The 22427-nt window shown below is 46.4% G+C and overlaps 1 protein-coding gene across 1 annotated transcript in view; it reads right to left on the bottom strand.

The window, feature by feature from the left end:
• The window catches only part of CPM (carboxypeptidase M), a 134276-nt gene that overhangs the window by 48186 nt on the left and 63663 nt on the right, over positions 1-22427 (bottom strand). The window lies entirely within an intron of this gene.

The raw sequence follows: 22427 nt of genomic DNA, 5'->3' as shown, positions 1-22427 counted from the left end.
AGCTTTATGCTGTATGCACTGCATGTAAGCTCCTGCTGCTTGAGCCGAGCATTTATCCACACTGTGATGGTTGCTCTAACTTGACGGTGCCACAGCCTGGAGTCTCACCCCCAGTGGTCTCTCACGCTGCTGCTGCTGCACCTGTTGCTGAACCCCCGGCCTGGGTAGAGTCCTTTTCTAGGTCCATATCCCAGTCATTTGCTGAGTCCATGGGACTTTTGTCCAGGACTTTGATGAATATGCATCAGCCCCCCTCACAGGGTGCCTCTCATACTCTTGACAGAGGACTCCTATCCTCTGACCTCCGTCCATCAGAGCTCACGGAGGATTCATCATCTGATCCCAGACCCCGTCCTTCTAAGAGAAGGCACAGGGTTTCCTCCCTCTCCCCATCCCACGGCTCTGTCTCAAGAGCTGACTCTCAAGATGAGGAGGATGCCCTCACTGGGGGCTCGGAGGCTATGTATCCCCATCGATTTCTCTGAGGGTGACTCAGACCTTAGTGATTTGATTGCTTCTATTAATTCTTTGCTGGATCTCAATCCGCCAGTGTCAGAGGAGCAACTCTCTTTGGCAGAAAAACATCAGTTTACCTCGCCTAAGAGAGTGAAGAGTGTGTTCTTTAACCACTCCAGTTTTCAGACCGCAGTGACCAAACCCAGGGCCTGCCCTGACAAACGCTTTCCAAAGCGTGGTTCTGATGACCGGTTTCCATTTCCACCTGAGGTGGTCAAGGAGTGGTCTCACTCCCCAAAGGTAGACCCTCCGGTGTCTAGGCTATCAGCCCGGACCGTTGTGTCGGTGGCTGACGGCACCTCACTTAAGGATTCCACTGACCGTCAGATTGACCTTCTGGCCAAATCTGTGTATGAAGCTGCGGGGGCCGCGTTTTCCCCGACTTTTGCAGCAGTGTGGGCTCTCAAAGCCATCTCTACTTCTCTAGAGGAGATGCATTCCCTCACCAAGGAATCTATGCCTGAGATGGTTACCTTAACTGCTCAGGCTTCAGCCTTTTCATCTTATGCCATGTCTGCCATGCTAGAGGCTGCTCACCGCACTGCGGTGGCTTCAGCTAATTCTCTTGTTATCCGCAGGATTTTGTGGCTTCGAGAGTGGAAGGCAGATGCTTCTTCCAAGAAGTTTCTTGCTGGGCTCCCTTTTGCTGGTTCACGGCTGTTTGGTGAACAGCTGGATGAAATCATTAAAGAAGCTACTGGCGGGAAGAGTACTTCCATGCCACAAACCAAGACCAGGAAACCCGCCCAGGGTAGGAATCAATCGAGGTTTCGTTCCTTTCGTTCCTCCAACTGGTCATCCTCTAAGCCTTCCGCCTCGTCCGCTAACTCAGCCAAGGATCAGAAATCTAACTGGCGCCCAAAAGCGCGTCCGCAGAAGACCGCAGGAGGTTCTGCCACTAAGGCAGCTTCCTCATGACTCTCGGCCCGCTCCAGCCACGTCCTTAGTCGGTGGCAGGCTCTCCCACTTTGGCGACGCTTGGTTAAAGCAAGTCTCCGATCAGTGGGTGAGAGACGTCATATCTCACGGCTACAGGATAGAATTCTCTTCCAGCCCTCCAAACAGATTTTTTCTCTCAACTCCCCCCTGCTCCAAGGCCGCCGCCTTCTCGCAGGCCGTGGCGTCCTTGCAGGCAAACGGAGTGATTGTCCCAGTTCCCGCTCAGGAACGGTTCAGAGGTTTTTACTCAAATCTCTTCCTAGTTCCAAAAAAGGACGGTTCCTTCCGGCCCATCCTGGATCTCAAGCTTCTCAACAAGCATGTCCGGGTGCGGCATTTTCACATGGAGTCTCTGCGATCAGTCATTGCCTCTATGACCCAAGGGGAGTTCCTGGCGTCCATCGGTCCCTCGGGTATTCACCAAGGTCATGGCGGCAGTGATTGCGGTCCTGCACCTCCAGGGGTTAGCAGTGCTCCCTTATCTGGACGACCTTCTGGTCAAGGGTCCATTCAGCGCAGACTGTCAGCGGAGTGTTTCACTCACTCTCGCCACCCTAGCCCAATTCGGGTGGATTGTCAATCTTCCCAAATCCACTCTGACTCCGACCCAGAGTCTCACGTACCTAGGGATGCAGTTCGAGACTTTGCCCGCACTTGTGAAGTTGCCCTTAGACAAACAGCTGTCGCTCTATCCTGAGGCCCCGCCGTTATTCCCTCAGGCGCCTGATGCAGGTGCTGGGTCAAATGGTGGCTTCCATGGAGGCGGTTCCCTTTGCCCAGTTCCATCTGCGTCCTCTGCAGCTGGACATCCTCCGCTGTTGGGACAAGTGGCCTTCCTCCTTACAAAGGTTAGTGGCTCTGTCGCCACGGACCAGGAGCTCTCTTCAGTGTTGGCTTCGTCCCCTCTCCCTGTCCCAAGGGCGCTCCTTCCTGGCTCCGTCCTGGGTGATTCTCACCACGGAATGTTGTAATCTTTTTTTATAGAAAATGAAGGTTGGGATAATCCACTTTGTAAAATCCAAAATTCCTTTTATTGAGAATCCACATGCTCAGCAGTCGCAAACACATCACCACTGATGCTTTTCTGGCATTCTAAGGCCCTGTGCGCACGTTGTGTCGTGTCACTGCAGAATGTTCTGCAGTGATTTGACAGCTCATGTGCGATTCAAATTGCTGCAGAAACACTGCATCATGGATCGGGTGGTTCTGCAGAAAAAATGCCGTTTTCATGCGCTCTTGATGTTGCCTCTCCCATAGGCCTCTTTCACACGTACGTGCCTCCGGTACATGTTTGGCAGTTTTCTAACGTACCGTACACATGTGGACCTATGTATTCCTAATGGTTGTGGACACACGTAAGTATTTTGGAACGGAACGTGTGTCTGTTCCGTACTTACGTGTGTTCGTGTGTTTCTCACGCTGACATGTCCGTTTTTCTCCGGCATCACGGGTGTCACATGGCCCGCACTTGTGAGACGTGCCGGAGAAACAAGTGTCATTATTTTAAAATAAATAAAACACATACTCACCTCCATAAGCCCTGCAGCATCTTCCGCTGCAAACAGTTGCTGCCGACCGCTGCTCATTATGAGCGTGTTAAGGAGGTGGACGTGATTTTCACGTATGTGTGAGAGAGGCCATAGACAGAGTGGGAGCTGCATCCAAAGCGCATGAAAGAAGTGACATGCTGGATTTTTTAACGCACCGATTCGGATAAAAATTTCTGCATCCAAATTGTTGCGTTCAAAAAAGCAACGTGCGCAGGGGACGCAGGACGCATGCATTTACGCTGCAGTGCTAGACGCAGCGTAAATGCATGCAATATGCACACGCCCTAATACCGCCTTTAGTCAGAGATATTTTCTACATTTTTGCCACGTTGTAACTGCTGGGCTGCAGCCGAAGTGAAATCCATGATCACAGAGGAACTGAATTTATTGGTATAAAGAAAAACATGGTGAGTTTATGGACTTTCTATTGTAATTTTTTATTAGAATCTACATCATAATATGGTGAATTTTTGAGTCCGTGGAGGCCCTGACTAGAGATGAGAGAACCTGAAGTTTGGTACGAACTCAGACTTTTCCAAGAAAATAAAGTGTGGGCTCTTACGCACGTAACCGCTGAATATTCTGCAGCGATTTGACAGCACAAGTGCGCTTCAAATTGCTGCATAAATACTGCATAATGAATGCAGTATTTTTGTTAAAAAAAAACATTGTTAAAAAAATTTTTTAGCACCCAAATCGCTGCGTTCAAAAAAGCAATGTGTGCACGTCTCATGCACAATCTACATAGATTGTACAGAGGACGCAGGACGCATGCATTTACGCTGCAGTGCTATACGCAGAATAAATGCATGTCAGTAGGCAACGTGCGCACGAGCCCTTAGGGTTCGGAGTTCAGGTGCTTTACAAACGCAAACCACTCACTTGAGCAATGCTGTGCTCGGGAACTCTCAGCTCAGCCCACTGTGAGCCGCTTGTAGTATTTGAACAACTCGCACTGGGGGTAACAACAGCGTGATCAGATGTACTGTGTACGAAAAAAAGGGGAAAAAAACACCGCTCACCCTCACTTGGAAGTGTTCTGTCTATGGCTGGCTGCATGTGGGCAGAGATCCAACCTGCCAATCAGTTACTTCAAATGAAGGTCAGGTCCGGGTCCAAAACCCAACTTTAAAAAAGTTCAGCTAGACCAGCAGAACCCACCCTTCCACGGGTCCACTCATCTCTAACCTGACCCTTCTACTAAACCCTGGCTGCTTGTTAGAGAAATAGCAAAAGGAAAACTGAAAAAAGGCACAAGATTGTGAATTTGAAGAATAAATTCTCCTTTGTGTTCAATTCTTACTATTATCACAATGTCCGTTTCCTTTCAGAGAATGGGCATGTTAAGGCTATGTTCACACAGTGCATCTTTTATTGAATTTTTGGTGCATTTTTGAGGTCACAAAGATGCACCTAAGTGCATACATTTCCTTCTCCCAGTAAAGTCTATGAGATTTCTATTTTGCTGTATGTGACACCCTGGTAAAACCAGGCAGTCACAGATAGGCCCCCCGCATAACACCATCCCTCACCTAGGAGACACACAGCCGACCTGAAGCCCTAGTCAACCCCCCATAGGGAAAGATAGGCATACCAGTGGGTGGGACCAGGCAGTTGGACACGCCCATCCCGGGGTCTAGACAGCCCAAGGCGGGAAATCAAGCAGAATAGTCTTGTAGTTCAAGTTGAGAGGAGTGTGGGATGAAGCTAGGTGTAGCTCCAGCAGAGGAAGTTCAAGTTGAACGGTGCCAGGGTCGAAGCCCTGGTGCCTTTGTCTAGGTGGCAGACGGTGGTCTCCGTCAACAGGAGACGGGAAGACGGCTAAGCAGATCCGAGGTGGACCGGGACAGGGTTGTAGCCCACCGGTACCGACACGGAGAACTGACCCGAAAACCGTAGCACAGAGGGGGTACTCGGACCCTGAAGCCAGGACCGAAACTAGCGGCCTAGCTAATTAACCGATTGAGGGCAGGATTATAGGTCCTGTCCCACCCAAAGTCCTTAAAAGAAGACAACAGCCCACCGATAGGGATAAGGCCACCACCAGGGCCCATAGATCCAACGAGCCAGCGTCTGCGGGCACGGCTCCTTAGGCCACAGCCAGCCGGGAGCGGACTCCTGAGTTCCAGACCAGGCAGTCCACCATACACAAAACAAGTGCAGAGGAAAAGGACAGTGACCACCACCGGGGGGGGGACCTGATTGCAACCGGCCGCGGCAGCCGGCCACCAGCACCTTGGTTTACCAAAAGACTCGTGTGATTCATTTACTGTGAGTAACCAAACGCCCCCCTGCTTGCTTTGGCGCGCTGGCCCTTGCCGTCGCTATACCCTGCACAAAGACACTGGGCCCCGGGGCAACCATCCCTACCCATGGAGAGGTTAACATCCAGCTGCCACTACATCTCCCCCCGGGTGCCCTACAACAGCAGCGGTGGTGTCCCACCTCACCACACACCGTGGGTGGCGTCACAAACTTAATACGGCCTAGCCCGTACATAAACGTCCTCGCTTTTTATTCGACGTGTCCGGAGGATACCTCGAGCCACAGACACACACAGCGGGTCCGGACCCGAGCAGCGGCGGCTGCTGGCACGGGGGCGGCACACTGTACACACCTCTTTTTTTGGCTGCATCTTGGCTGCATCTTTGAAGATGCAGCAGGTCAATTCTTTTTGCGTTTTTCCAGCGTTTTTTAGCCCTTCCAGTCAATAGATTTGACTTAAAAAACGCATTTGGCAAAATGCGGTAGAAACACAGAAAAAACGCCTGCTTTTTTAATGTGTTTTTGTCGCAGTTGCGTTTTTTGGGGCCAAAAATGCTGCATCTTTATGGTTAGAAAAGATGCACTTTGTGAACATAGCCTAAGAGCGTGTAAACCTGTACACAGGCCTGCACTAACGGTGAATGGCACCCTGTAGAAAAGTGACTTTTCGTGCCCCAACCCAATTGTGGTTTTATTCACTTTCTCATGTACACGTGTGGGCAGGCATCTAGCAATTATACTCTAGTAAACTTGATTTAGGCTTCCCTCAGACTGATAAAAATGGCTTTAGACTTATTTCAAGCTTGTTAAAAGCACTATCAAATTCATTTTTTTTTTACAAGCATTTAATTGTATTGTGGCTTGGGGTGGGGGGGGCAAACAACATTTTGCAAGCTTTTCTTTCTGCTCTTTTATTTTTGTTCTGCAAAATTTATATGAAAACATCTGAAGAAAAAAATTGCACCAAAAGTACGGTATGCAGTGATTTGAAGAAAATGTCAGTAAGACAAAAAACAAATGTTTGTGTTTCTGTGTTTCCATTTGTAAGATATAAGGTCTGTATACAGTATTCTTGCAATATTGTAAAGAAATAAGAAGGGAATCTAGCCTTAAATTAGGTCTACTGTATGTTGAAAAGATTAGTGGTTTTCTTCTGGGACCCGTATCTGTGTTAGTCCCCCTTCATACGTCAGTGAAAAACCCACACATGTGTGCGCAGCATGGAAACACGTCAGTGGGACATCACTGATGTGTGCACAGACCCACTGATTTTAATGGGTCTGCATATGTCCGTGATTCTGGTACATGTAAAAACTTCAACATACGTACAAGAATCACTGCCATGTGAAGGGGGCCTTAAGGTTGAAAACACATCTATGCGAGTAAAATCGGTCCGACTGGGCTGAAAAAAACTCGGCTGATTTTAGTTCACGTTAGGTCCGAGTGCAACGCAAGTGCAATGCTTTTTCTGAATAAATTAATGATTTTACTAGCGTGTGTAATGCGTGTGTAATGCGTATTTTTTACTATGTCATCTGCCATTCAGCTCTGCTACATGGCCGCTGACAGCAGACACAGACAGCCATGCAGCAGTGCTGAATGGCAGATGACAGCAGACACAGACAGAGCCGCACGATCAGAATGAACTCGGGTGAACTTCACCCGACTTCATTGTCATGCTGCGGCTCTGTCTGTGTCGCGTCCTGATTAGCGGTCACCCGTGAAGGACTCACCGGTGACCGCTAATCCCCTGAGTGACTGAAGTTAGCAGCCCTCTCTCATACTCACCGATCCCCGGCGCGGCGCTGCACGGCGTTCACACTGCTGCGGCGGCTTTTACTATTTTGAAAAAGCCGGCCGCTCATTAAACAATCTTGTATTCCCTGCTTTCCCCGCCCACAGGCGCCTATGATTGGTTGCAGTGAGACACGCCCCCACGCTCAGTGACAGGTGTCTCACTGCACCCAATCACAGCAGCCGGTGGGTGGATCTATACTGTGCAGTGAAATAAATAATTAAATAATTAAAAAAAACGGCGTGCGGTCCCCCCCAATTTTAATACCAACCAGATAAAGCCATACGGCTGAAGGCTGGTATTCTCAGGATGGGGAGCTCCACGTTATGGGGAGCCCCCCAGCCTAACAATATCAGCCAGCAGCCGCCCAGAATTGCCTCATACATTAGATGCGACAGTTCTGGGACTGTACCCGGCTCTTCCAGATTTGCCCTGGTGCGTTGGCAAATCAGGGCAATAAGGAGTTAATGGCAGCCCATAGCTGCCACTAAATCCTAGATTAATCATGTCAGGCGTCTCCATGAGATACCTTCCATGATTAATCTGTAAGTTACAGTAAATAAACACACACACACCTGAAAAAATCATTTATTAGAAATAAAAAACACTAACAAATTCCCTGGTTCAGCAATTTAATAAGCCCCAAAAAGCCCTCCATGTCCGGCGTAATCCAGGATGGTCCAGCGTCGCTTCCAGCTCTGCTGCATGAAGGTGACAGGAGCTGCAGCAGACACCGCCGCTCCTGTCAGCTCCACGCAGCAAATGAGGTGAGTAGCGCGACCAGCTGAGCTGTCACTGAGGTTAATCGCGGCCACCGCTGGATACAGCTGATCACGGTACTCACCTCAGTGACAGCTCAGCTGATCGCGCTATTCCCTTCATTAGCTGCGTGGAGGTGACAGGAGCGGCGCTGTCTTCTGCAGCTCCGGTCACCTTCATGCTACAGAGCTGGAAGCGACGCTGGACCATCCTGGATTACGCCGGACATGGAGGGCTTTTTGGGGCTTATTAAATTGGTGAACCAGGGAATTTGTTAGTGTTTTTTATTTCTAATAAATGATTTTTTCAGGTGTGTGTGTGTGTTTATTTACTGTAACTTACAGATTAATCATGGAAGGTATCTCGTGGGAACGCCTGACATGATTAATCTAGGATTTAGTGGCAGCTATGGGCTGCCATTAACTCCTTATTACCCTGATTTGCCAATGCACGAGGGCAAATCGGGAAGAGCCGGATACAGTCCCAGAACTGTCGCATCTAATGTATGCGGCAATTCTGGGCGGCTGCTGACTGATATTGTTAGGCTGGGGGGCTCCCCATAACGTGGAGCTCCCCATCCTGAGAATACCAGCCTTCAGCCGTATGGCTTTATCTGGCTGGTATTAAAATTGGGGGGACCGCACGCCAGTTTTTTTAATTATTTATTTCACTGCACAGTATAGACCCGCCCACCGGCTGCTGTGATTGGGTGCAGTGAGGCACCTGTCACTCAGCGTGGGGGCGTGTCTCACTGCAACCAATCATAGGCGCCTGTGGGCGGGGAAAGCAAGGAATACGAGATTGTTTAATGAGTGGCCGGCTTTTTCAAAATAGTAAAAGCTGCCGCAGCAGTGTGAATGCCGTGCAGCGCCGCGCCGGGGATCGGGGAACGGTGAGTATGAGAGAGGAGGGGAAAATGACCGACATGGACAGAGAGAGAGAGGGACAGAGATAGTGACGAACCGACAGAGAGAGAATAGAGACCGAGAGGGAGAGACCGACTGACAGAGAATAGTGATTGACAGACATTGTGAGACCACTCGTTTCCAGTGTTTTAGAAAACATGCGAGAAATGTATTTAGAAAATCGCATGTCACTAGGATGGTGTGAGTGCCGTCCCGTGACATCCGATTATTTACACGCTCCCATAGACTTGCATTGGAGAGACTCGCAATAGAAACTCGCAAAAAAGGAGCATGCTGCGATTTTTTTCTCAGTCCGATTTGGACTGAGAAAAAAAATCGCAAATGCGAGCTGAATCATTGACTAACATGTGTCCGATTCCAATGCGAGTTTTTCTCATATTGCTCTACTGCGAGAAACTCGCAAGTGAGAAGCACCTAAGGGTAGGTGTCCCAATCCCTGTGCCATATGATGGTGTTCCCCGGCATCCAGGCACAGAATCATGTTCACACCTGCCAGCATTCAATTATTTGGGAAATTTCATAATAAGTCTTTGATTGCTAATTTATTGACAACAAAAAGGCTAGATAAAAATGAAAAAAAAAAAAAGTTTTTTTCTGCTTTCAGCCGCTATTACACTATAAGGCAATGTTCCCACGATGAGGTAAATTTTTGATGTTGCAGATTTTTTGCTCCATTCTGCATCTATTATGTACATTAGGATACATCTGTTTTTTCATTGCCTTTTTGTGTGCGGTTTTTAACATGCATTTTTGTTTTTTTAACACTGCGGGTTTTTTTTCATTTTGGTGTGTCATACTTTAAATAAAGTTTCTTTGTATTTCATACTTTTTGGTATTTGGCTTTGACAACTTTATTGACATTCCTAGGTGTGGATTACATGCGGTTTTTTTATGCTTTTCCGCTACAGAAACGCACCAAATGTGCAAATGCATCTTTTCCCTGCTGAAGTCTATGGGGAAAATCTGTACATCTCAGCACACCCGCAGGAGAAAGTGACATGCTGCGGATTTGCAACATGCACAGCAGGCCAATTTATGCTTAGTTAAAAGGAAGCCCAGTGGGCAGGAGACTTCTATAAATTCCATCCACTTTGCTTGAAATGTGAGACACTGAATTTGCGAATAAACTCCGTTCAACATGAAAAGTTTGGTGAGAAATCCTGTTTAAACAGGATGTCCAGGATATTTGTAAAAAATGTCTCAAAAGCACTAGATGTGGTAATAATTATTACTCATCAGTTAAACTTGTCGCTGTTCCCGTGGTTTCTCTAGCCTTTAGTAGACTTGTCGTACTGTATGTGATCACATGACCACTGCAGCTAAATTCCTGGCCTTTGCTAAGATGCCTACATGTACTGCAGAAGACTGCTGAAGCCAAAGGATTTACAGTAGACACACTCGAACAATGGGCTGAGGCAAACAATGGTGTTCAACAGGGACAAATGTAAAGTTCTACATCTGTGTAAAAGAAATGTAAAAAGCATATATAGCATGGGAGGAATATAACTAGGTGATAGCACAGGGGAAAAGGACTTGAGCATAATAGTACATCCCAGATTCACCATGAGCCATCAATGTGGAGCTGCAGCTAAAAAGCCCAACAAAATTCTGGGCTGTATCAAGACAAGCATTGAATCTAGATCAAGAGAGGCAATTATTCCCCTATACTCTGCCCTGGTCAGACCACACCTGGAATACTGTGTACAGTTCTGGCTGCCCCAATTCAAGAAAGACATCGATATATTGGAACAAGTCCAGAGAAGAGCAACCAAGATGGTAGAAGGTCTGCAAACCATGTCAGATGAAGAACGGCTAAAAGAACTAGGGATGTTTAGTTTGAAAAAGAGAAGGCTGAGAGGAGACTTAATAGCGGTCTACAAATATCTGAAAGGCAGTCACAGTGCAGACCCTATTTTCATTAGCACAAGGAAGTACAAGAAGCAATGGGATGAAACTAAAAAGAAGGAGATTCAGATTAGACATTAGGAAACATTTTCTGACAATGAGGGCAGTCAGGGAGTGGAACAGGTGGGCACAGGAGTTGGTGAGCTCTCCATCAATTGTAATCTTCAAGCTTCAGAACCTGGATAAACATATAGCTGGGATGATTGAGGAAAGCCTGCACTCGCAGGGGGTTGGACCCAATGGCCCTTAAGGTCCCTTCCAACTCTACCATTCTATGAGTTGTTGCAGAATTCACATGTACAGAATATCATAGCTGCAGGATAATTCAAGATTGTTATTATAACCACTAGATAGTTATCTTGTCATATTCCCTGTGTTGAGTTGTTGAGTCCTATTTTTATGGCCAACCACTTAGAGTAAGTAAACTCTCATATAATTTTATAAACCTTTAAGTGCTCATATACAGTAAATTGTATGTGTAGTTTCCGATATTTGTTTGGATCGCACACGGACAACATTCTGACCCACGGTTTATTGAGTAGGGCTGTTCAGATGAACGATTTTTCTCTCGGCCCTACTGTCTGTGAGAAAAAAATTGCAGCATGAACAACTTTCTTGTGTAAATCAGATTTGAGTCAGCTCAAGTCTATTGGGGCATAAAAAAAAAAAATCTGACCACACAAACAGCATCCTTTAGTTATGGATATATTTCTGTAATCAACCTATAAAACTATATTTGATCATGCTCATTTTTTTAATGTCAGTGTATGAAAACGAATCACCCACAGACAGCACACGGATATTTCACAGACAAAAAACAAATGGATACATGGATAAAAATTGGCTGAAGATTAGTTGAAAATGAATTCTAGTTTTGTGGATTAAACTCAAATGATTTTCATACACTTGTCTGCAGCTGGACTTATTTTGATCAGATCATTGGTTATACAGACCCTCACAGATTACTCAAAAAACCCTTAGAAGCGCACAGGTCCTGCCTGACCGTGAACTCACATTTGAGTACGGCTGCAGCAGAAAGCATTTCTACTGCATCCGTATTTTGCTGGTGTACGGTATGCACGCACTCCTGCCTACTGAGCTGCACACTTCTACAGCGGGCTTTACATGCTACGATATATCTAATGAGATATCGGCGGGGTCACGTCGTAAGTGACGCACATCCGGCATCGTTAGTGATATCGTAGCGTGTGACAGCTAAGTGCGACGGTGAACGAGCAGAAATACTCACCTTCTCGTTAATCGTTGACATGTCGCTCATTTTCAAAAAATCGAACGTCCTGTTGTTCATTGTTCCCGAGGCAGCACACATCGCTCCGTGTGACACCCTGGGAACGATGAACTGCAGCTTACCTGCGGCCGCCGGCAATGTTGAAGGAAGGAGGTGGGTGGGATGTTTACGTTCCGCTCATCTCCGCCCCTCCACTTCTATTGGCCGGCCGCTGTGTGATGTCGCTGTGACGCCGAATGTCCCTCCCCCTTCAGGAAGTGGATGTTCGCCGCCCACAGCGAGGTCATTTGGAAGGTAAGTACGTGTGACGGAGGGTTAAAGCATTGTGCGACACGGGCAAGAAATTGCCCATGCCGCACAAACGATGGGGGTGGGTGTGATCGCAAATGCGATCGCACGAGAAATCAACACATGTAAAGCAGCCTTAAGGGGTCTTTTGCGAGATCAGGACCCAGACCTCCACCAAAGGAACAGAATTAAAAGGCCAAAACAAATATACAAAAGCTTACTCTTTAAAAACACCTGACGAATTCTTTTTAATGAAAGCCACCCACACACCCACACCCACCCACACACCCACACCCACCCACACACACACACCCACCCACACACACACACACACACACACACACACATCATAGCTCCAATAAAAAGAAAAAAATAAGAACTAGGGGAAGATTGCAGATTGCCTACTTTAGCATGCCCATCATAGAAAACATACAGTATGTAAGGCCCTGTGCACACGCTGCAGTTCTTGCTGCGGATTTGCCGCGATTTTGCTGCATGAATTGCTGTAGAAAATGTTCATAACCTTTCTGCAGTCATTCTCCAGCAAAAGCTAAGGTAAAAAAAATGGTGTGCGTTTTTTTCCCCTACAGGTTTTGCTGAAGAATTTCTGCAGCAAAAAGAATGAGCATGTCACTTCTTTTCTGCAGGTCCCTGTGGTTTTTGCCATAGATAATAGTAAAAAAAACACAGGGACCAACTTGTGGAAAAACCGCGGCAAAAACGCGGGTGCGGTTTAACCGCGTTTTTTGCCACGGGTGCAGTATTCTGCCAGAGGGTGCGGATTTTTCTTAAGTCAATTTTCTAGTGTGCACATAGCCTAATTCTGAAACTTCACACGTCACCTTTTGTCTTAAAGGGAACCTGTCAGGTGCCCTATGCCTTCCAACCCAGCAGTATTCATACCTGCCCAAATTCCCTCCCTAACCAGCCCTGTATAATGTTATTCACTCATATATTTAGAAATGACTTATAAACCTCGCTGTCCCTATGCTAATTAGCGCCTTGACTAGTCGACGGGGCGTGTACGTGAGATGTTTTCTGAACTTCCGATCATGCGCAGCCAATGAAGTCATGAAGCATACACCCAGCTTCATAGGGGCACTGACGTGGCTGAAATGAACCGCACATATGCGCGAGATTTCCAGGAGATGCCGTGATGCCGACACAGGGGAGTAATAACATGGAGAAAGGAATGACTTGTCCGGGGAAACAACACCCCTCTGACTAGTCAAGGCCCTGATTAGCATTATTAGTTTATAAGTCATTATTTTTTAAAACATTCTTGTTAGTGAATAGCATTATACAGGACTGGTAAGGAAGGGAATTTGGGCATACAGATATGAGTGCTGCTAGGTTGGAGGGCATAACCTGACATGTTCTCTTTAAATGTGAATTAGCAACAACTAAAATATTTTCAGCAATAAATCTACAAGTATAATCCCAGCAACTAAATCATGCTCATAGTGAACATATCACACACTAATTAGCATCTTAACAAGCATTAGAAGGAATAATTAAACCAGTTGGGCTACCACTCCTAACTAATAAAAAAAACCCAAAACATTTACTTAAGTTTTCTGTCATTACCAGGTATTAATCTATTTTTCAAACCGTTTAATGTAATATGTATTATAACAACTCATGTGTCTGAGTATTTCTAGGGTTATAGATTATAACTAATGCTAATATCAACAGATAATATGCTATAAATGACTACAAAGACCATCACATATTACTAACACTAGAGCTGCTGTGCTGTACATACGCCATTTAGTCTCAGACCACGTTTTTTTCTTTGTTTTTATTATGTGCAGAAAATAAACTGTGTTTAACAAGCAAAATGAATGTGATTTCCTAAATTCATATGCCCACTGTGTGTTTAAACTTTATTATTGAACTGCGCGTATGTTTGGGTTTTTGGGGGTAAGTTTTTCCCTATAGGCTTCTTTTGGAAAAAGCGTCGTTGCATTTGTAAGTGCAGAATCCCAGCCTATATGCTCTTAAAAACATGCATAAAAACACAAATCTGTATCAAAAAAGCATAAAAATACCACATTCTATTTTGATACTGTCAATATATTTCACAGTACTTTACAGTTTAGAGGGTATTTGTACAAACAAGACAAGACATTACAAAGTAACAGAGGAACGCATACCGAGAGGGGTGAGGGCCCCACTTGCAACCTTACAATCTAGGAGACAATGGGGGTGAATCAAGAGATAAAAGGTAAAAATAAAATGCTTGTCATTATAATAAATAGGGGCATTCAAATAACACTGCATGAACCAGTCACTATCTAGTATCTGTACAAGAACAGGTATAAAGTGCTACCAAGCTCATGGAAAAGAGAACGGGATATTTAGTGAGGTGATAGGCCATTCTAAAGAAATGTGTTTTTAGGGCATGCTTGAAACTGTGGATACTAGCAATGAACCAAATTGTTTGGGGTAGCGCATTCCAGAAAACTGATGCAGCACGAAAGAAATCCTGAAGAAGGAAGTTTGGATTATAGAGGATATTTATCTTGTCATTAACAAAATGAAAAAGGGGGGGAAATACCTTAAAAAAGTAGTAACAATCAAAACAGATTGTTTTTACATATTCTGGTGCTGACATCTGCATTAGAAAAAAAATAAAACATATAGAAAAAACAGATTTTTTTTCACATGGGAATATAGCCTCAATGTACTAAACACTATTTAAGTATGTTAGTCCAAATGAAAAACCTCTGTCTATATGTCCCACTCATTTGTGGAGGTTATGGCTCCTTCTCTAGCAAATTGGCATGACTATACACTAATAAGCCCATAAAATGAAAACCACTGACAGGTAATGACATTTATAACTGTTTAACAATGACATCTATCTAAGGTTCAAATATATTCTGCGGCTACTGAACATTCAGTACATGTTGATGTGCTGGAAGCAGGAAAAAATGGGTGTTATGATCGGAGTGACCTTGACAAGGGCCAAATTGTGATGGCTGGACAACTGGGTGAGAGAATAAAAAAAGATACGTTTTTTGGGTTCCCAGTCTATCAGCACAAAATGACTGTTCAAACAAAGTGCACAGAGTGCTTGTACGTGGTTTGAACAGTCATTTTGCGCTGACAGACTCCCTAAATCCAATCATCACAGCAGTAAAGCTGGTGTCACACTAAGCGACAACGACGTCGCTGTTACGTCACCATTTTCGGTGACGTAACAGCGACCTTGTAAGTCGCTGTTATGATCGCTGCTTAGCTGTCAAACAGCAGAAGCAGCGATCATAACGTCGCTGTGCTACATGTGCAGAGAGCAGGGAGCCGCGCTTAGCGCTGGCTCCTTGCTCTCCTAGGTACAGTACACATCGGGTTAATTAACCCGATGTGTGCTGCAGCTACATGTCACAGTGCAGAGAGCAAGGAGCCGCGCGCACTGCTTAGCGCTGGCTCCTTGCTCTCCTTGCTACAGTATACATCGGGTTAATTACCCGATGCATACTGCAGCCACATGTCACAGTGCAGGAGCCGGCACTGGCAGCAAGAGCGGAGGCTGGTAACCAGCGTAAACATCGGGTAACCAGGGAAAGGTCTTCCCTTGGTTGCCCGATGTTTACGCTAGTTACAGCTTACCGCAGCTGCCAGTGCCGGCTCCTGATCGCTTCATTTCGTCGCTCTCTCGCTGTCACACACAGCGATGTGTGTGTCACAGCGGGAGAGTGACGACCAAAAAATGAAGCTGGACATTCAGCAACGACCGGCGACCTCACAGCAGGGGCCAGGTCGTTGCTGGATGTCACACACAGCGACAGCGACGGGACGTCGCTGCAACGTCACAGAAAATGGTGACGTAGCAGCAACGTCGTTGTCGTCGTCGTTATGTGTGATACCAGCTTAAGTGACATGGAGTTTCCTCCCCTCTTCCCCAAGTAGTTCTTTAGCTAACACAACCCCTCATGGATGATACCGATACCCCTACTCATTCCCCTTTTTTGCCCTTGGAAAAATAAATAAGCCTATAATCTGCTCCGGTGCGGCCGTGATTCTAGCGATGTTTAAAGCTGTGTTCCCGGGGCCCACATGACATTGTTATGACCAATCAGCGGTGGCTTCCTTTACTGCACCTTTGGACGTTTGAGGGGGAAGTCAGTGCAGCGCTTCAATCCTGCTCAAATGTCCGAAGGCGGGGAGACTGACACTGGGCACTGATTGGTCGCTGAGCTCGCATGTCATAATGTCATGTTGGCCCCAGGAACGCGGCTTTAGGCATCGCTGGAACCGTGGCCGCACCGGAGGGGAGTATACCATAGTCTTATTTATTTTTACGGGGGCAAACAAGGTTGAATGAGGAGGGTTTGTAGTAGTAGTAGTAGTAGTAGTAGTAGTAGTAGTAGTAGTAGTAGTAGTAGTAGGTGTAGTAGTGGACAACCCATTTAATATCACTCACTAATGTTAGTTTTTTTTAATTTTTTACTTTAGTAAAATCATATAAATTAAAATTTGTCTGTCTTTTAACTAATCACAGTACAGCTTTCAGTTTTCCAGAGCAATTTAAAAATGAAAGCTAAACTCTGCTTGCTATGAGAAACAAAAGACATTACTGAAATAGGTATTTTGGCAGGATTAATCAAGATTGTCATTTTGTACCCCAGTCTTATTGAGGGGTGTACAGGAATAAGATGAACCAAAATCAGCAGGTATTATCAGTGGCTTGTGCCTCTCCAGAAAAGTTGCTCAAGGGACTGGAGTAACATTTCTGGCCTAAAAAACGCAGCCACTTTTGATAGGTTTGACTGTCAGTCTCGCCCCAGCTTTCCCACTCCACTCATTTTAGTGGAAATGCCTGATACTTGACTGTAAACGCTAAAAGTCACACAAATTTATCACAACTTGTAGTTGAGAAAAGAAAAAAATTGCAAGTTTTCAAAGTGCTTTCTGGTGTAAATACTTTGATGCATTGGGGTCTTTTCTGGTGTAGGTACTTTGATGAATCAGAGCCTTTTCTGGTGTAGGTACTTTGATGAATCGGAGCCTTTTCTGGTGTAGGTACTTTGATGAAACGGGACCTTTTCTGGTTTTGATATTTTGATGAATCAGGGCCTTTTCTGGTGTAGATACTTTAATGAAATCGGGGCTGTTTCTGGTGTAGATACTTTGATTACGGGGCCTTTTCTGGTGTAGATACTTTGATGAATCAGGGCCTTTTCTGGTGTAGATACTTTGATAAATCGGGGCCTTTTCTGGTGTAGATACTTTAATGAAATTGGGGCCGTTTCTGGTGTAGATACTTTGATGAATCAGAGCCTTTTCTGGTGTAGGTACTTTGATGACGTGGCCTTTCCTGGTGTAGATACTTTGATGAATCGGAGCCTTTTCTGGTGTAGGTACTTTGCTGAAACAGGGCCTTTTCTGGTGTAGATATTTTGATGAAACGGGTCCTTTTCTGGTGTAGATATTTTGATGAAACGGGTCCTTTGTCTTTTTTCACACCTGTTTTTGTTTTCTGATTAAGAAGTCCAACATTCTGTGCTGATCAATGTCACAATGACTCTTTTTAAGGAAAATAGTTTAGTTTTTCTTGTATGCTGCTCCAAGTTATAGACAAAGAATCTATTAAGACAATATGGCTGCCATTGGCACTGTTTTTTATTTAGGCACCAGAGACTGTTTTCAGTTTGGTACTGAGAAGTAGTGAAATCATCTTTTGTTTTGTGAAGAAATGAAGAACAGGAAATTCACTGTTTCTCAACACTCATCTGAATAAACCTTACAACTTCCTGGTTGGGCGTTCTTTTAGTATTGGCAGGACAACTTTATTTACCTTTTTATACAAGACAAATACGGCTTGTATAAAATCTTTAGAATGTCACATTTTTCCATTAAAGAATTATCTTGAACATAATGCCTTCTGTAAGGCAGCCAACTTCCCTGAAGACCCATACTAGAGCGCCATTGTCAGTATTACTCACTAGCAAAACATTTCCCACCGCAATAAGGATTAATATAAAATTAAACTGCTATTATTTTAGGATTCTCGGAAATCCAAGGCTTATTTATACATTTATAAAAAACTTCACCAAACCACTATCCGTAGAAAAGTGGATGCTGCATTTTTTAAGACAATCATAATGTGTATTGTGTAATTGGCCAATCACAAGTCTGTCACTTTGGGTTTTACAAGGCGTCCATTGATCAGCAAGTTCAGTCAGTTTCTGGCCTTACGTTATGTGTACCGGTATTTTAAATACACATATTAGTAAGATTAGTAATCCTACAGCTTTGAAAGAAATGTGGGACACCCATGTAATAGATTGTTCTAGTCTATAATTACCACTCCCTGACATCTTCTTGATGCTATAAGGCAGTAACTGAATCCCACCCAAACTAATCCTGGTAATAATCCTGTTATAATGTAATGCATTTGTAACACTCAAACTCTCCAATAGAAATCCTTTTCTTTATATAAAAGTACAAATGGGATTTTTACTGACTAATATGGCAGGTTTTACAAAGTGCTTCATATTGTTAACAGGTAAGAAACGGTACTAATCTGATTTAGCATGTCAGCCATTGAAATTAAGGTATTATACAACTACAGCAGTGATCTTAAAGTAAAATTGCAAGTGCGTCATAACAAGGAAGATCACATAATTGGGTATGTTCTGTCCTGAAACTATCAGTATTAAACAACACATGTATTTCACCTTACCAAGATGAGCTATGATTATTATAGCCCTCAAGGGTAAATTCTATCTACCCGCATATATGAGGTTGTTGAGTTTGGGGCAGAAATCCCATGGCCAATCCATACATCACAGTCGAAAGTACAGACCCATAAACATGAGTGATAATCCACAGCGTTTACAACTCGTTCCCATGATCCTTAAAATATATTAAGGGAATCTGTCAGTAGTATCAAACCTCATTATTCATCTATCATAAGTGGAATAAAATGCTACCTTGATAGCTGCAATCTGAAGTGTTATTAAAAAAAACACAATTTTTTGGGGAGTACGTAAATGAGCTGTTAAAATCTATAGATGGGGCAAAGATCTCCCTGAGAATCGGCCCCAGAAACTATTTTAAATGAAAGGGGCATTACCAGTGTGGACATGTAATGACTGACAGTCTGCTCTCTTGATCTACATGTCTCACTCTGGTAATGCCCCCATATATTTAAAATAAGCTCTGGCGGCAGATTTTCAAGGAGATCAGTGTCTCATCCATAGATCTTAACAGCTCATTTACATATTAATATGTAGATTTTTCTGAAATAAGACACTGGATCACAGCTATCATGGTATCATTTTATTCAACTTCTATGGTCTGCATGCCTACATAGAGGACTTAGGGAGTTTTATCCTACTGACAGATTCCTTTCCAGCGCCAGCATCCCTGTAATGCCTTCCCTAATATCCCACCTCTGACGCTGACTCACTGACCCTCGTGGCCGGACTGCTTCCTGCCCTGCATTCCCACGGCCATTCATGTGCTTCTCTGCTGCCTCCTCCCGGGCCCTGTGCACGCCGCACAGGTCTACCGGGAACGCTGTTAGGTCACGAGTGTGCACTCCTGCTCTGCTCTTAGAGGGCCGATGCGCCATTTCGCAGAAGTGCCCCTCAGCCTATGGCTGAGAGACACTGGGTTCTCAGGGCATCCTCCCACTAGAGCAGGGGTGGGGAACCTTTTTTCTGTCGGGGGCCATTTGGAAATTTCTACCAACCTTCAGGGGCCGCACAAAATTATCAATGTTTAAATGACCCTGCTATATTGGGTGAAGCAATTAATTAACTGGGGGCATGGGGCTGGGGGCACAGACACCACACGCAGGGCTGGGGGCACAGACACCACACGCGGGGCTGGGGGCACAGACACCACTGGAGGGGCTGGAGGGACAGACACCACTGGAGGGGCTGGAGGCACAGACACCACTGGAGGGGCTGGAGGCACAGACACCACTGGAGGGGCTGGAGGCACAGACACCACTGGAGGGGCTGGGGGCACAGACACCACTGGAGGGGCTGGGGGCACAGACACCACTGGAGGGGCTGGGGGCACAGACACCACTGGAGGGGCTGGGGGCACAGACATCACTGGGGGGGAGGCACAGACATCACTGGGGGGGAGGCACAGACATCACTGGGGGGGAGGCACAGACATCACTGGGGGGGAGGCACAGACATCACTGGGGGGGAGGCACAGACATCACTGGGGGGGAGGCACAGACATCACTGGGGGGAGGCACAGACATCACTGGGGGGGCTGCACACACGACTGGGGGGGGCTGCACACACGACGGGGGGGGCTGCACACAGGACTGGGGGGGCTGCACACAGGACTGGGGGGGCTGCACACAGGACTGGGGGGGCTGCACACAGGACTGGGGGGGGCTGCACACAGGACTGGGGGGGCTGCACACAGGACTGGGGGGGCTGCACACAGGACTGGGGGGGGTTCACACAGCATTGGGGGGGTGCACACAGGCTTGGGGGGGTGCACACAGGACTGGGGGGGTGCACACAGGACTGGGGGGGTGCACACAGGACTGGGGGGGTGCACACAGGACTGGGGGGGTGCACACAGGACTGAGGGGGTGCACACAGGACAGGGGGGTGCACACAGGACAGGGGGGTGCACACAGGACAGGGGGGTGCACACAGAACTGGGGGGTGCACACAGGACTGGGTGATGGGCTGCACATAGGTTTGTGTGGGGGTGCACACAGGACATTGGGGGGCTGCACACAGGACTGGGGGGGTGCACACAGGACTGGGGGAGGGGTGCACACAGGACATTGGGGGCCACACTGCGCTGAGAGTTTCATGCAACTCTGGGGGAGAGGGTTTACAGAACTGGTGTGGGGAGGCACAAAGCATTGGGCAGGGCACATAGCAGCAGAGGGTCGGCGCTGGACTCACAGCAGCATTGCACTCACATCACTGGAGTGCAGGAGCCGGACACACTGCATCAGAAGGAGAAGGCAGGCACTGATCTCCGGAGGGCAGGGGGCGTGCACAGAACGAGGGAAGCTGTGAGGCTGCTGTAGACCCGCCCACAATTGGCACTGGCCGACGGGAGAACACATTGCAGCACAAACAGCAATGTGTGGATTTAAAGGGCCGGCGGCAGCAAGACCGAGGTGACAGCACCAGCACTGCCTCCCCCGGGAATCTGCCCGGGGGCCACATAAAAGGTCATGGCGGGCCGCATGCGGCCCGCGGGCCGGAGGTTCCCCACCCCTGCACTAGAGGAATTGCCTGCGTAACGCCTTTAGTTAGTCAGTTTGCCCATCTGCTAGCTAGTTGAGAGGTCTTGTACTCCTGTCCCATTACCTATACCTGTGTCCGCTTCCCATAGTTGTCGGACTCTGTCGTGTGCCCACCGTACCTGTCTGCTTCAGCCATCATGTCTGCCTCAGCCATCTGCCCACCTGAAACAGAGACTGTATCCGCCTGCACCTGTGTCCATCCCTGCATTTCCTGCCTTGGGGGTCAGCTGCCCCAGTTCTGGACACTGCCCTAGGAGTGGCACCTGGCGTCTACCTTGGTGGTTGCTTAGTCAAGCTCCTCCCATGTCAGGGTAAGCCCAGGTTCCCACTGGGAGTCCAGTGGGTCCACTCCTACTACTGCTCGCCTCCACACTGGCGAGCGTTACAACCTTTAGGAAGCAGAAAACATTATAGCCAGAGAACATCATTCAATTACACATTGAATGGTTAACAAAGACATCTATAGACCCAAATGTCTTCTGGAGTGTAGCATGTAGTTGCTGGGTGGGGGTTCTTATCCTACTGTCCAATGATTTCATAATGGTGTACCATTGACGACAATGCAGTGCCAATCCAGTTGATGGATCTGTGCTGTTCTGCTCTGCAACTGATCACATCCAGCTACCACTGTCACCAAGAACAGCTGATAGGCGGGAGTGCCAGATGTCGCACCCCCATTGATTTGATATTTATAATCTATCCGATCCCCTTTAAAAAAATGACACATCAGATCATATAATTATTTTTTCTCCAGAGATATATACAATTAGATGGGAGGATAAGGAATATATTAGGTATAGTAGTTTGAGAGGGCACAAAAAAAAAATTGTAGCAACCAAGCTTGTTTTTATAGTCACAGAACAAGCAGCTAAGAAATGGGTTACAGCACAAAGCTTACTTTGATACATTGATCAAGCTAATGGTACAGGTCAGATTAATATCTGCCATACTGAATGCGAACAAAGGTCTAGACTCTAGAGTTTAC

The sequence above is a fragment of the Anomaloglossus baeobatrachus genome, chromosome 4, assembly GCF_048569485.1.
Source record: "Anomaloglossus baeobatrachus isolate aAnoBae1 chromosome 4, aAnoBae1.hap1, whole genome shotgun sequence".
Classification (NCBI taxonomy): domain Eukaryota; kingdom Metazoa; phylum Chordata; class Amphibia; order Anura; family Aromobatidae; genus Anomaloglossus; species Anomaloglossus baeobatrachus.
Note: the sequence above shows the minus strand (reverse complement) of the source record. Positions and strands in the feature narration are given on the sequence as shown.